The following is a 12793-nucleotide window of genomic DNA, read 5'->3' on the forward strand; positions in this document are numbered from 1 at the left end:
ATCCGGGTTCATCCCCATGGGGCCCTTTGTCTGCTGGGACTTTCTGGGGGGACTGGACTTCCTTTGTCGGTGCTTCCTCCTGGTAAGGGGGGGGGGTCCCCCCAGGCAGCTCGACTTACACATCCGTCTGGTCCACGCTGGGCTTGGCCCTGCTGATGCCGGGTGCCCGGGGCTGCTCTGCGCCCTCGAGCTTCTCCCAGCAGGACAGCCGGGCTCTGAGTGTCCCCAGAGGAAGCTGCTGGCCTTTGGTGACCCAAACCGGAAGTCACAGGGCAGGGCTTCACGGGGCTCCGTGCTGGCAGTCGCAGGCTGCTGCGGACTTGGCCTTGGAGAGCCGGAGAGGCAAGGAGCAGGCGCTGCCTCTAGGAGACCAGAGCCAGGCCCCGAGGAGCTGGGCCACTGAGGCCACAGGAGGGTCCTGCCCAGACACACAGGCCGGGCAGCCCAGCAGGGGAAGGAGCCCACAGGCCCCTCGGACAGTGGGCCGTCAGGCTGCTCCCCGGGGGTGGGCGCCCCAGGCCCCTCCTGGTGCAGACAAAGTTTTGAACGCATCTTCCCTTGACAGCACGGCTTCCAGGGCCAACGTGGCAGGTGGAGTGGAGCCGGAAAGGGAGACGGCCAGGTGCTGGCTGGCGGGGCTCTGGGCTCCTCCTCCTCTGGGCACAGCTGGCAGGTGTGCGGGCGAGGGCCTGGGGCTGCCCTGCCAGGACCTGGTCTGACGAAGACGTCCCCCCCCACCCCGCCCCCATGTGTGGATGTGTGTTTAGGAAGAATGTTACATGAACATCAAACCCTTTCAGCTCACTTAGCACACACTGCACTCGCTGCCTCTGATAGGAATACAATGACGTCTAAGAAACAGCAGCTTCTGAACACACAGGTGCCGCCCTCCCTCTCGGGGCCCCTCTCCCCGGTTCTAGAAAACCAGAGGCGGCAGCACCTGCTCGGTTGAACCCCCAGATGGAAAAGGCTGCAGAAGGGAGACCAATATTTATTCACTGTCATGTTCAGACACCAGCCGGAGCCACAGACAGGCATCCCTGCCCATCAGGCTGCAGGTTCCCGCGAAGTCACGTCTTGCTGCCGCCCCTCCCGCTCTGGGGTTTGGCTTGAATATCTGCCAGCTGCTCGGTTATTTTCTGAGGCAGTTCAGGAAAAGGGGGTGACTGACAGCATCAGGGTGTTCCTTTAGAAGGGTGCCTGCTGCCCCAGACTCTGCGCGATTCAGGGGCTCCCACTCCTCTCGAAGGTGGGGGTGCAGGGCAGAGCCAGGGCACGTGGGTGAGGCCCATCAGAGCCCAGGCGGCTGGGGCGGGGCAGTCTGTTTGGGGCCCTGTTGGGCGCCTGGCCCCGCCCATCATGCAGGCTCAGGATAGGTGTTCGGTCAGCTCCCCTGTCAGCAGCTCTTAGCACAGCGTTGCGCGTCCAGTAGTTCTCCCCTTGCCACGAAAGCCTTCGTCTCCCACTTCTTTGGCCTTTGGCCCTGTCCCTTTCCCCTCTTGAAAAAGCAAAACTCCCCATTTTTTTACTTCTCCTGACCCCCAAGCAAGTTCTTTGCCCCATGGATTCCCTAACACTGCTCTGAATGAAGACTGGCCCCCAACCTGAAATGCACAGTCCTCAGCCAGAGCCCAGCTTCCTGGCCTCCCGGAGTCAGCACCATGCCACTCGGCCCAGCCCTCCTGGCCGCCCTCGCCTCACCTGCGCCCAGGACCCTGCGCCCATCTGCCAGTGCCTCCTACTCCCGCTGGTTCTGCCTAACCCGTTGACCTTGAACATGTTGGAGGGTTAGGGCTAGGGCTACAGCTAGGGCTATGGTTAGGGTTAGGGCTAGGGTTAGGGTTAGGGCTAGGGTTAGGGCTAGGGTTAGGGTTAGGGTTAGGTTTAGGGTTAGGGTTAGGTGCCCGGGTTGTGGGCAGCTTAGGTTTAGGGTTCAGAGCTAGGGTTAGGACTAGGGTTAGGGTTAGGGTTAGGATTAGGGTTAGGGCTATAGTTAGAGCTAGGGTTAGGGTTAGGGCTATAGTTAGAGCTAAGGTTAGGGTTAGGTCTAGTGTTATGATTAGGGGTAAGTTTAGGGTTAGGGCTAGAATTAGGGTTAGGGTCAGGTTCAGGGTTAGTGTTAGGGTTAGTATTAGGGTTATGGTTTAGCCTTTAGGGATTAGGGTTAATGTTTAGCTTTAGAGTTTGTGATAGGGTTAGATTTAGACTTATGTTTAGGGTTAGCGTTAGGGTCAGGGTCTGGGTTAGGTTTAGGGTTAGGGTTAGGATTAGGGAGAACCCATATCTGTTCTGTGACTCCTTACATTAACCAGTCGCTCCCTTAGTGATCCTGTCTGGAGGGTTAGGGTTAGGGAGAACTCACACCTTGTTCTGTGTCTCCTTCCATTAACCACTGGCTCCCTTAGTGATCCTGTCTGGAGGCTTTAAACACGTGGAGATGCCAGTGACGCCCACGTCATACCTCTAGCCTGGGCATCTGTTCTTATTCCCAGCCAGGGACCTCCATGACAGTCCCCTGGGGCGTCAAATCTGCGTCTCCTGAAGCTCTGTGTCCACCACTGAGCTCCCGACCGCCTCCAAGCCTCCCCGTCCCGCTGGCTGCAGCCTGGTCAAAGCTCTGTGTCCACCACTGAGCTCCTCCAAGCCTCCCCGTCCCGCTGGCTGCAGCCTGGTCTTCCACCTGCTCCACCCAGAGCCTGGGTTCACCCGTGGTGCCCCTCTGTCTCCCCCTCCCCCGTCAGATCTGTCAGGAAATAAAGTCGGCTCTACCTGCAAAATGATTCCAGACTCCGACCTTGTCTCACCCCCCACCCCCCGCTTCTGCCGGGGAAGAAGCCCCTTCATCCTTGCCCTAAAGTCTGTTCTCCGCACAGCCACCAGCATGAGCCTTTAGTAACACTCAGCCAGGTTCTGTGGCTCCTCTGCTCAAAGCCTTGCAAAGGCTCCCACGCTTCACCGGAATACCAGCCATGGTCCTACCGGGGTCTACAAGGCCCATTACAATTTGACTCTTGTATCTCCTCTCCCATCACCCCCTCTGCCCACCCCCTTGCTCACTCCAGTGGCCATGCTGTGAGGAAGCCCAAGCAGCTCTGTGGAGAGGCCCACCCGGGGGAGAACCGAGGTCCCCACCCAAGAGCCCCGCTGAGCTCCCAGCTCGTGGCCAGCATCAACCGCCAGCCGTGTGAGGCAGGTCATGTGACCCCCCAGCCATCCCAGTGCCCCGCCCACACCCCGTGAAGTGGAGAACCCAGATGCTCACCCCACAGAATTCTCATAGCTGCGGCTGTTCTAAGCTGCTAAGTTTTGGGGTGGTTTGTTATACAATAAGTAACCTAAACAACTGTCCAACTGAGGACTTGCTTTAAAATGTATTTTAGCCTGGCTGGTGTGGCTCAGTGGTTGAGCGCTGGCCTATGTATGAATCAGGACATCAGGGTTTGATTCCCGGTCAGGGCACATGCCCGGGTTGTGGGCTCAATGCCCAGTGTGGGGCGTGCAGGAGGCAGCCGATCCATGATTCTCTCTCATCGTGGATGTTTCTATCTCTCTCTCCCTCTCCCTTCCTCTCTGAAGTCAATAAAAGTATATTTAAAATATATTCTAATGACATGAAGATACACAGGCACAGACGTGTACACGAATGACAGACTGTGTTCGCATAGGGGCTGTTGGCGTTCTTGTGTTCCGTTTTCCTCTTTTGCTTGTCTACCTTTTCTCCTTCCCGCAGACACACCCTACACCCCCAGATCATGTCACCTGATTGTTCTGAACATTCATGCGACGGTGGATTACTGTACACAGAGAGGTTTTGTTGGGGGAGGGGCCATTATGTCATAAGAATGCGATCAAAACTATATTCTCTTGCCCATGCTTTGCGTTTCTGATTTGACAATCCCTCCAGATCCCCTGCAGAGCTCCAATTCATTCTTTTGAATGGCTGCATATTTTCCCACAGTGGCGTTTCCCGCTGGTCGTCTGTTCCCAGGGGCCTGCTGGAGGCGGCGTGCACGGGGTTGTGACAGCCTGTGTTAATTTTGTGAGCCAGTTACTAAATGCAGCCGGTGAAGACTGAAATCCTATAAACAGATAACTAAGTGCATTAAAAACGGGGTAAGGCGCCCCCCAACGTGCTGTGCAACGGCCTCCGCATCTCCTCCCGGGTCTGTGACCGGACGTGTCACACACATGTCACGGGGCAGGTGGCCGTGGCAAGAGTGTCCACGCCACGAACACTGGCACACATGACAACCAGGGACCTGGTTTTGTCGGTTGTCTGGACTGAAGAAACATGAGCACAGCGCCTGTGTGTGTGTGTGTGTGTGTGTGTGCGCGTGTGCATGTGCATGTGCGTGTTTTCAGTTAAGTCCTGTTTCAGTTGAGCCCCCCACCACCCACTAGGCCATCAGGGTGGGCTCAAGTCCACTGGGAGGGAGGAGAGCTGTGAATAGCATGTGATGCTGAAACTGCACGGAACTGGGTCTGGCCCCTTTGCTGCCGGAGTGACAGCTCGGGCCGAACTGTTGGAGGTTGAGGCCTGGGGAGCAAGTGGGCCCCATGTGGACCCGACATGGGCCCGGTGGGTGGCAGTTCTTGGAGGCACAAGACCCCTGTTTGCCCAATGCTTGTTCCCCTTGGATGCTGGGGGCCCGGTCCTCCCTGCAACCTCACCGGCTGGAGTTGGCTCCCAGCCATGTTCTGAGACAGCTCCTGAAATACTAGTATACCCCCTCCCGCCCCCCGGGGTAGGGCTCACCCGCACCAGCCCCAGGGCGAGGCCCGCGTGGGATGGCGACGTGCCCTCCCCTCCCCGACAGTGACCGAGAACAGGGCGCAGGTTCCCTGCCCGGAGCACGTGCGGCACCAGGAGAGCAAATGTCCAAGCGGGACCTGCGGACATAACACTCCTTTATTAAAACCGAAGGACATTTTATAAAAACTACTGTATAGAAAGACAAAAGCAGTGCAACAGCGTCAGTGTAAAACACGGCATAGTGGTACATCGGAGTATTGGTAATAGTATCAGGAATAGTATTGGTTTTTGGTTTTCCCGGTTATGGACTCTCAGAGCCCCCCTGCCTGTTCCCGTGGAGCCGGGGTTCAGGGGGGAGAGGAACGCGTCTGCCCCACCCGGAGCCGCGGGCCCCTGTCCCGCTGACCCTGGGGGTCCTGCCTTGCTAGGGTGACCGAGCCCCCCTCGGGGTCCCCACTAGTTATTGCACAGCCCCAAGCCCTGCCTCTTCGGTTGCTTGACGGCGCGGCTCCCACCGGCTCCGACACAGAAAACGGGGAAAGGACGGGGGGGAAACTGCACGTGAGAAACAGGTGCGGCTCCGAGAAGGGGTCCTCTTGAGTCGCCGGTTTGGTCCCAGCGTGGTCACACTGCGTGCCCGCGGCGGCCACACAACCTGTGACTTTCCACCACGCGCTCGGGCCAGCCTGCCTCGGTGCGTCTGGATCCCGTGCATTGAGAGGGGGAGTCAGGGTGGGTGGGCCCCTCACTGCACAAGCCCAGGAGCCACTGCTCCCGGCACCGCCTACAGAAACGGTGCAGGGGGAGGGGGGGCGAGCACAGCCCACTGATGCGACAGCCTGGGAATGGTGCCCCCGAGGCGGGCACTGCAGCCCTGGATTTCAGTCTGTCGAGGGCAAATGGGGCCGGGCTCTGACGTGAAGATAGGAGTTTTAGGTACGTGGACTAATGGCCACAGCCACTCACTCACACGCATCATTCTAGCACCAGCTGCCTGGCAGGGTCTTGGACTAGAGACTGGGGGTGGTGGGGGGGTGCGGGGACACCTCCGAGGTCACTCCCGTGGACGGCGAGGTAAGTGCTCCCTGCTCAACGTGTGAATCTAAGCATTCCTAACCCCGAGGCACAGCTAGTCCCGGCACAGGTGACCCCAGCCTCACCCCGACAGGGTGTGTCCTGACGCCTCCGCCTACGGCAGGACCTGCTCCCGTGAGCAGTGAGCGCTGGGGCGGGTGGGGGGGCGACCTGTTGAATGGATGAAGGAATGCGGGTGAACCATGGTTTCCCGGGACCTGGCATCTCCCCTGGCGGCCCTCCAGCGTGTGAGTGTTCAGGCTCTGACCCCGAGTTGTGAACATCCTCTCACAGGCACCTGCGCTGAGGAGGGGCGGGGAGCCTGTGTGGCTGCAGGAGGTGGTCAGCGTCTGCTGTCTGCGGGCACAGGCATCACCCCGCCTGGTGGCGTTCCGGGGCTGCAGATGGCAGTGGCCACAGTGCCACCCCCTCCCTGGGGGCTTGGCTGCCCCTGACCTTTCAGATGTCCGTGGGGACCAGGCAGACCCCCTCTGACGCCCACCAGGTGAGCAGTAAGACCAAGAACCCCCGGGAGTCGCCGCCACTATTCCAACCCGACGGGCGTGGCGGCTGAGGGCCCCAGAGGCGGCTCAGCGATGACCTGGCTGCCTCTCAGCCCACAGGCAATGCCCCCACCTCCGCGTGGGGCTCGTGCTGAGGCCTCGCCACGCCACGCTGCAGGCGCCCAGGGCTCTCTTCCTGCCGCGGGAACCAGCCAGCCGGGTTGAAAAACATTAACAAAAGCCAAACACGGTTTTTAAAAGTCTGTGGCCCTGGCGAGCGTGTCTTACGGCACAACTTCCTGTAGACATGGGGACGGGGAGGCACTGGGCCAGGGGCCGGGACACCTTCCTGGCGTGGACGGGGGTTCATGGGCTCTGCTGGGGGCATGGGGGACAGTGCTGGGCACGGCCACCCCCACAGCCTCAAGCCTGAAGGGACCTACGTGGAGCTTGGACCTGCTGGGGAGCCGCCAGCATCTCAGCAGAGTCTGCACCTCCATTTCTGGCCACGTTCCCCCAACTCCCCCAAGTCCTTCCTCCCGGTCCTGGGGCCCACATTGGCCTGCAGAGTTGTCCGTATGGTGAGAGGAAATGCCACCCGGCCCGCTAGCTGCCCGCCTGCTGTTTTCCTAAAGCAACAGAGACCACGAGGGAGACGGGATCTACCTGCAGAATCGTGTGTGTGACACGTGCATGTGTGTGTGCATGCACAGCGCCTGTGTGTGTGCATGTGCGTGTTTTCAGTTAAGGCCTGTTTCATATTGGTCCTGCTCAGCTCCGAGAGGCCGGAGCTCAGGCGTGTCCCAGGGCCCGGCTGCTGGGGCAGCGCGAGCTCAGAGCGAGGGGAGGGTCTTGTTTCATATTGGTCCTGCTCAGCTCCGAGCAGCCGGAGCTCAGGCGTGTCCTGGGGCCCGGCTGCTGGGGCAGTGCGAGCTCAGAGCGAGGGGAGGGTGAGGCCCGCGTGCAGGGCGCACACAGCGACCCCTGATCCGGACGCAAGGGAAGCAGGGCGCTCGGGACTGACTGCTCCCGCGGGAGAAGTGCTTGCGGACACGGGAGTCACCCAAAGCCGGGAACCCGCTCCTGGGCGGGTGTCCGTCCTCTGCTTTGTTCCTTCTGTGTCATTATGGTTGTTACTTTCACAAATGACGTGCTGACGGCCAGGAGCTCACATAAGAAGGAAACAGAGGCAACTTGAACAGTCAGGTCTGGAGTTGCTGAAAATCGCTAGCCCTCGCCATCTCTTCTCCAACTTGTCACTACCCCGCACCGTCTCCTCAGGACCCTGTTAACGGGCATGTCCGCCCGCCACAGTAGGATGGGGGCAGGTTTTTGTGGGGATGACCGGGGTCCCGCAGGGTTTGGGGGAACCCTCGACAGCTGCGGGGCCTGAGCGACCTTCTCCACGGCTCCTCACCCCCACACACTGCCCTCACCCCCCACACACACACGGCCCTCACCGCCTCACCGCAGCACGCGGCAGCGAGCGCTGTGACCTTCCTCCCGCGCCCCACCCCCCACACTTGCCAGGTGAGAAACTGAGGCTCAGAGAGAGGAGGGGGCCTGCCCAAGGCCACTGCGGGGACGGGGCGGGGCTGCACCTGTACCTCCAGCTGCCCGGGGTCTGTCCCGCCTCCTGCAGGCTGTCAATCTCAGGCTGCAGAGCCAGGACTCCAGCCCCAGCGGGTCCACGGGACAGTGACCTCTGGCTCCAGGCCTCCGGGCAGGGAGCAAGGCCAGCAGCTCCTTTTTGGCAGAGAAAGGGCATGAGCAGCTGCGTGAGCCTCTCCCAGAACCACAGGAAGCTAACCATGCCAGCCCCCTACGTGCCTGGTCTGGCTCCGTCCTCTTACCCACAGGGAGACGGAGGGCAGAGAGGGCACGGGACGTGCCCGGGGTCACACTGCTCTTAACGCAGAGCCGATGTCAGGATGTGGGTCCTGTGCCCTCCTCCCCTGAGCCCCGGGGATAGCTTCCTCTGTTGTCCGAGGCTCCGCACACGGGGTGCAGGTGGGGGCTGATCCAGCTGGGCTGAATGGCTGCTGAGCACGCCCCTCCCCCGGCCATCGCTTCTCCACCTGAACAAGGCCCGGCCCATGTCCTGGCATGACTGGCATCCGAGGGAAAGGAAGCCATGCCCACCCCTAAGTCGAGACCCCAAGTGCAGGTTCCCCCACGTTGCCTCTGCTGAGCGGTCCACCTGGGCCCTGGCGCCACAGGCTGGAGGAGACGGGGCTGGAGCCATGGCCTGGGTCTGCCACAGCCTGCCCGTGGGACCTTGGGCAAGCCTCGTGTCCCCCTGAGCCTCAGCTTCCTAGTCCATAAAATGGGGAGAGTCCCTTCTCCATGGGGCTGTTGAGGGGCCGAAAAGCCAGGCTGTAGGTTAAACACTTCGCACCGGGCAAGTTCTTTCCGCTTCGTCCCCGCATGGGGCTGACGCGCAGCAAACCGGCCTGGGCTCTCGCACCCTCACCCTCACCCTCACCCTCACCCTCACCTGCACCCTCACCCTCACCTGCACCCTCACCCTCACCCTCACCGCCCCGCACTCCCGCGGGTTCCAGCCCCCAGATTTCTTCCGATTCCCTGAACCGCGGAGCCTGCTGCTGCCTCAGGGCCTGGCACTGGCTATTCCCTCAGCTGCGATGCCCCATGGCTGGCTCCTGCTTAGCGTTCAGACCTGGGCTTGACTGGCACCTGCTTAGAAAGGCCTTCCCAGGTGCCCACGCTCCACACGGCCCCCACGCACATATTGTGACTGGATTCCCGGCACAGCGCTCCCCCCCCTGCCCCCCGCCCTGCTGCGGTCCTCCTTCTTCTGCTCTGTCCCCTCTGCCCGGCTGGCAGGGCCCCCCCCGCCTGCTCACGCTGCGTGATGGACAGTCTGGTGCGGGAACACTGGGTCTGGCTGAGCGAGGACACGCGATCCGAGGGGAACGCGGTTGACTGAGCAGGCCCCGGGGGCGATGTCAGCATCCCTGACACCCGTGTGCGAGTGTGTCTACACTGGCAGTGTGGCCCTCGGGGCTGACGTGATCCCTTCCCGGGTGACACCCGCCTGTGTCACAGGTGGGCAGTGGCCATGGTGAGCTCTGTGGGTGAACGTTACGGGCATCCAGGACTGTGTGACAGTCCCACCTGAAAATAGAAGGGTTTCTAGAACTTTCCCCTCTGGATTTCCATACTGCTCATCACCCCGTCTGGAAAAGAGCTGTGTGTCTGTCTCTCTCCCCGCTCCCCCCCGGGTGACAGCTCCCCGGGGCAGGGGTGAGGACCGCCGGACTCCTCTCTCGCCCCAGCACCGCCCAGCGTGGGCCTGGCACAGCAGGTGCTCACAGAGTGTACTGCGTGAACCGGGGTCTGGGCCGTGGTGGTGGAGAACTTGGGGGGTGGCCCGTCCACTGGGAAGCGACCGGGAGGTGTCCCCGGACTCTGCTGGGGGTGCTCTGGGCTGGAAGCTTGGACTCTGGGTTCCTACACCCCGACATCAAACCGAGGGGCTGGCCCCGTCACTGTGTGTGCGACCCTGGCACCCTCCTTGCCCGGAGTGGTTTCTGCAGGCGGCTCCCCGCACTCCCTCACGGGTGGAGGGAGAAGCTGTGCACACACCGACCTGGTGCCTGCCCCTCGGACAGTCGGAGACATGTCCCTTGTTGTCACTGTTACGGGGCCGACTCCCGTGACAATGAACCCGCCCTGGAGGTTTCAAGTCCCGGCGTCCCCCCCAGACACAGCAGGGCCGGGCCCCGAGCTTGCCGACCCCGTCCGGCTCACAGCTGCCAGTTGCAGCAAAACCCTGGGACCCGGGTGCCGGTGAGGACCCCCCCACATGGCGGCACGTGCCCACCCGAGGACGTGGAGGGACCCAGTAAAAACCAAACAAACAAAAAGAACACCCAAGTCACACATGCGCACACGCACACACACACGCGCACACACACTCGGTATTCTGACAGGCACAGGCCCACGAGCCGCTATTGGAGGGAACGGAGGCGAGGGGACCGTGGACATGGCGCACAGGCCTCCATCCTTCCAGCCGGAGTTGGCCAGGGCAGCTCTGCGCTGGTCATCTCGAGTCCACGGTGGCATCACCTCTCAGAAGCCACCAGCCCAAAATGGGACTATTGCTTGTGGACGGGTGGCTCAGAACCCCCTCCCTGCACCCCGGGACCCCCACTCCTGAGTTTGCTCCTAGTCTTAGAAGTCTGCAGAGCGGGGTTCGGGGTACAGGCGGTCCTCTCTCCTCTGCCACCGCCGCGGCCGCCTCCGCTCTCCCTGGCGTCTCTGTGGAAGTTGTTCTCCGTGGAGGCTGCGCCGGGCACTTCGGTCTCAGCTCCCAGTCCTGAGGCACGGCGAAAGGGTTTTCTGGGGGGCAGAAGGAAACAAAGTATCAGGGGTGCCTCCTTCGTGGGGACACACTGGGGACCTTTCTCTCAGGCCTCAGTGCCAGGAGGAGCCAGTTTTTCTCTAAGCCCGTGACCTGCCTTTGTCTTCCGGGAATTGAGAAATGTTTGACTTGAAGACTGGAAGCAAGACAAGCAAGCCTGTTGACGATCCTATATAATAAAAGGCTAATATGCAAATTGTCTCCTTGACCGGGAGTTCGACCAGGGGGAGGGGCTGGCTGGCCAACCACCCATGGCCCCTTCCCCCTGCCAGCCCCACCGCCGATTGCCCCCCCCCATCCCAATCGGGGGCAGGCTGGCCGGACCCCACCCATGTACGAATTCATGCACCGGGCCTCTAGTGGTTCCATATAGTACTAGCAACCCTGTCCCATGCAATAAGACAAGAAAGAAGCATAGCATGTCAGAGATTCCCCAAACCAACTATGTGCCAGTAATACACATAGAAAGTCCAAGGAATCAACAGGCTAATGATTAGATTAGAGAGCACAGACATTTTCAATCTGTGAGACTTCAGGTCAACTTACAACGCCAACAGTGTTCATCTACCTCAACAATACATCCTGGCTTGGGACAGTCCCAGTTAGCGGCTGTTGTTCTGGCATAATTTTTAATATTGCTCCCCTTTCACACGCAACAGTTTTCTGATTCTGATGATAAGCTACATGGTCACCTTTGCTGTAACAAACTAAAAATTATTAAGGACAGATCCTGATATCATTCAGAATGACAATAAGAACCATTATGAATCGTGCAATCACACCACTGGATAGGACCACATCACACGAAGTCATGGAGAGGCAGCCAGGGACTCCTGGCACAGGGACGGGCAATTACAGCTTTGAGTGGCAGAGCTGAGCGGCTTTAGTCCTTTCTCCCCGTCAAAATGACCTCCACACCAGGGCAGCGAGGAACAGGAGGAGCACAGACTCCATCTGCGGGAGGCACTGCGAATTCCCTGTCTTATATCCATGTGGGGCAATTACCCAGTCGCGAACACTCACCTTCCCAGACTCCCTTGCAGATAGGGGTGATCACGTGACCCAGCCTGGCCAATGCCATGCAAGTGGAAGTCCCCTGGGAGGGGGACACTCACCTAGACGAGCAGGAGAATGAAGGGCCCTCACTAACGCAAGTGGGACTGAAAGCAGGGAGATGCCTGGTTCCGGTGGTGCCCACGGGCCCCCCAGCTCCACACCAGGGCAGCTGGTTTGCTGCTACTTGCATATGTTTTCTTTTTTAAAAAAGAATTTCTTATTAATTTTTAGAGAGAGAGGAAGGGAGAGGGAGAAACACTGATATGAGAGCGAAGCATTGATCGGCTGCCTCCTGCACCGTCCCTACGGGGGAGCGGGCCGCCGCCCGGCCATGTGTCCTGACTGGGGTTGAACTGGCACCTTCTGGTGCACAGGACGTCGTCCAGCCCACCGAGCCGCCCTGGCCGGGGAGGGCCACTTGCATCTTATTCAAGCTCTTCACCGATGACCCGTCTTGCTCCGAGCGCCAGTGCATGCTATCCGCAGGGGGGCGGGGGGGGGGCGGGCTCCGACAGGCCACACAGCCCATCTTTCTGGAGCAAGTCCTACTTCACGGGGCTGAGCCAACCCCCAACTCTGTGCACAACGCAGGGGAGAAGATTCCACGTTGCCTCCCCTCTGCTGCATAGAGCACAGCCGGTCCCAGGGCCCCCCGGCTTTCTCCTTCTCCTTCTCCCAGCACATCTGTCCAGCACGCCTGCTGCTTTACTGACGGGCCTAGTGGACTGCTCACCCCTCCCTTACCAGCTACAGGGAGTCCAAGGTGTCTGTGTGCTGTGGTTATTTTTGTATTGCCAGGGTTTAGAACAGTAACTGGCATCTAGTAGAGGCTTAATCAATATTTAATGGATGGATGAATGAATGAACGCAGAAGCTAAAGCCCAGATGAACCATCCTTTATGTATAAAGTCAACAGAAAAACTTTTTGAACAATATTTGTGAATTATAGTTCCCATGGTCCCTTCTTATATAACTACTAGAGAACAGACTTAGGGTAGAGGGAGTAACTCTGGCAAGAGC

This window comes from Myotis brandtii, unplaced genomic scaffold (genome assembly GCF_000412655.1).
Source record: "Myotis brandtii unplaced genomic scaffold, ASM41265v1 scaffold138, whole genome shotgun sequence".
Lineage (NCBI taxonomy): Eukaryota > Metazoa > Chordata > Mammalia > Chiroptera > Vespertilionidae > Myotis > Myotis brandtii.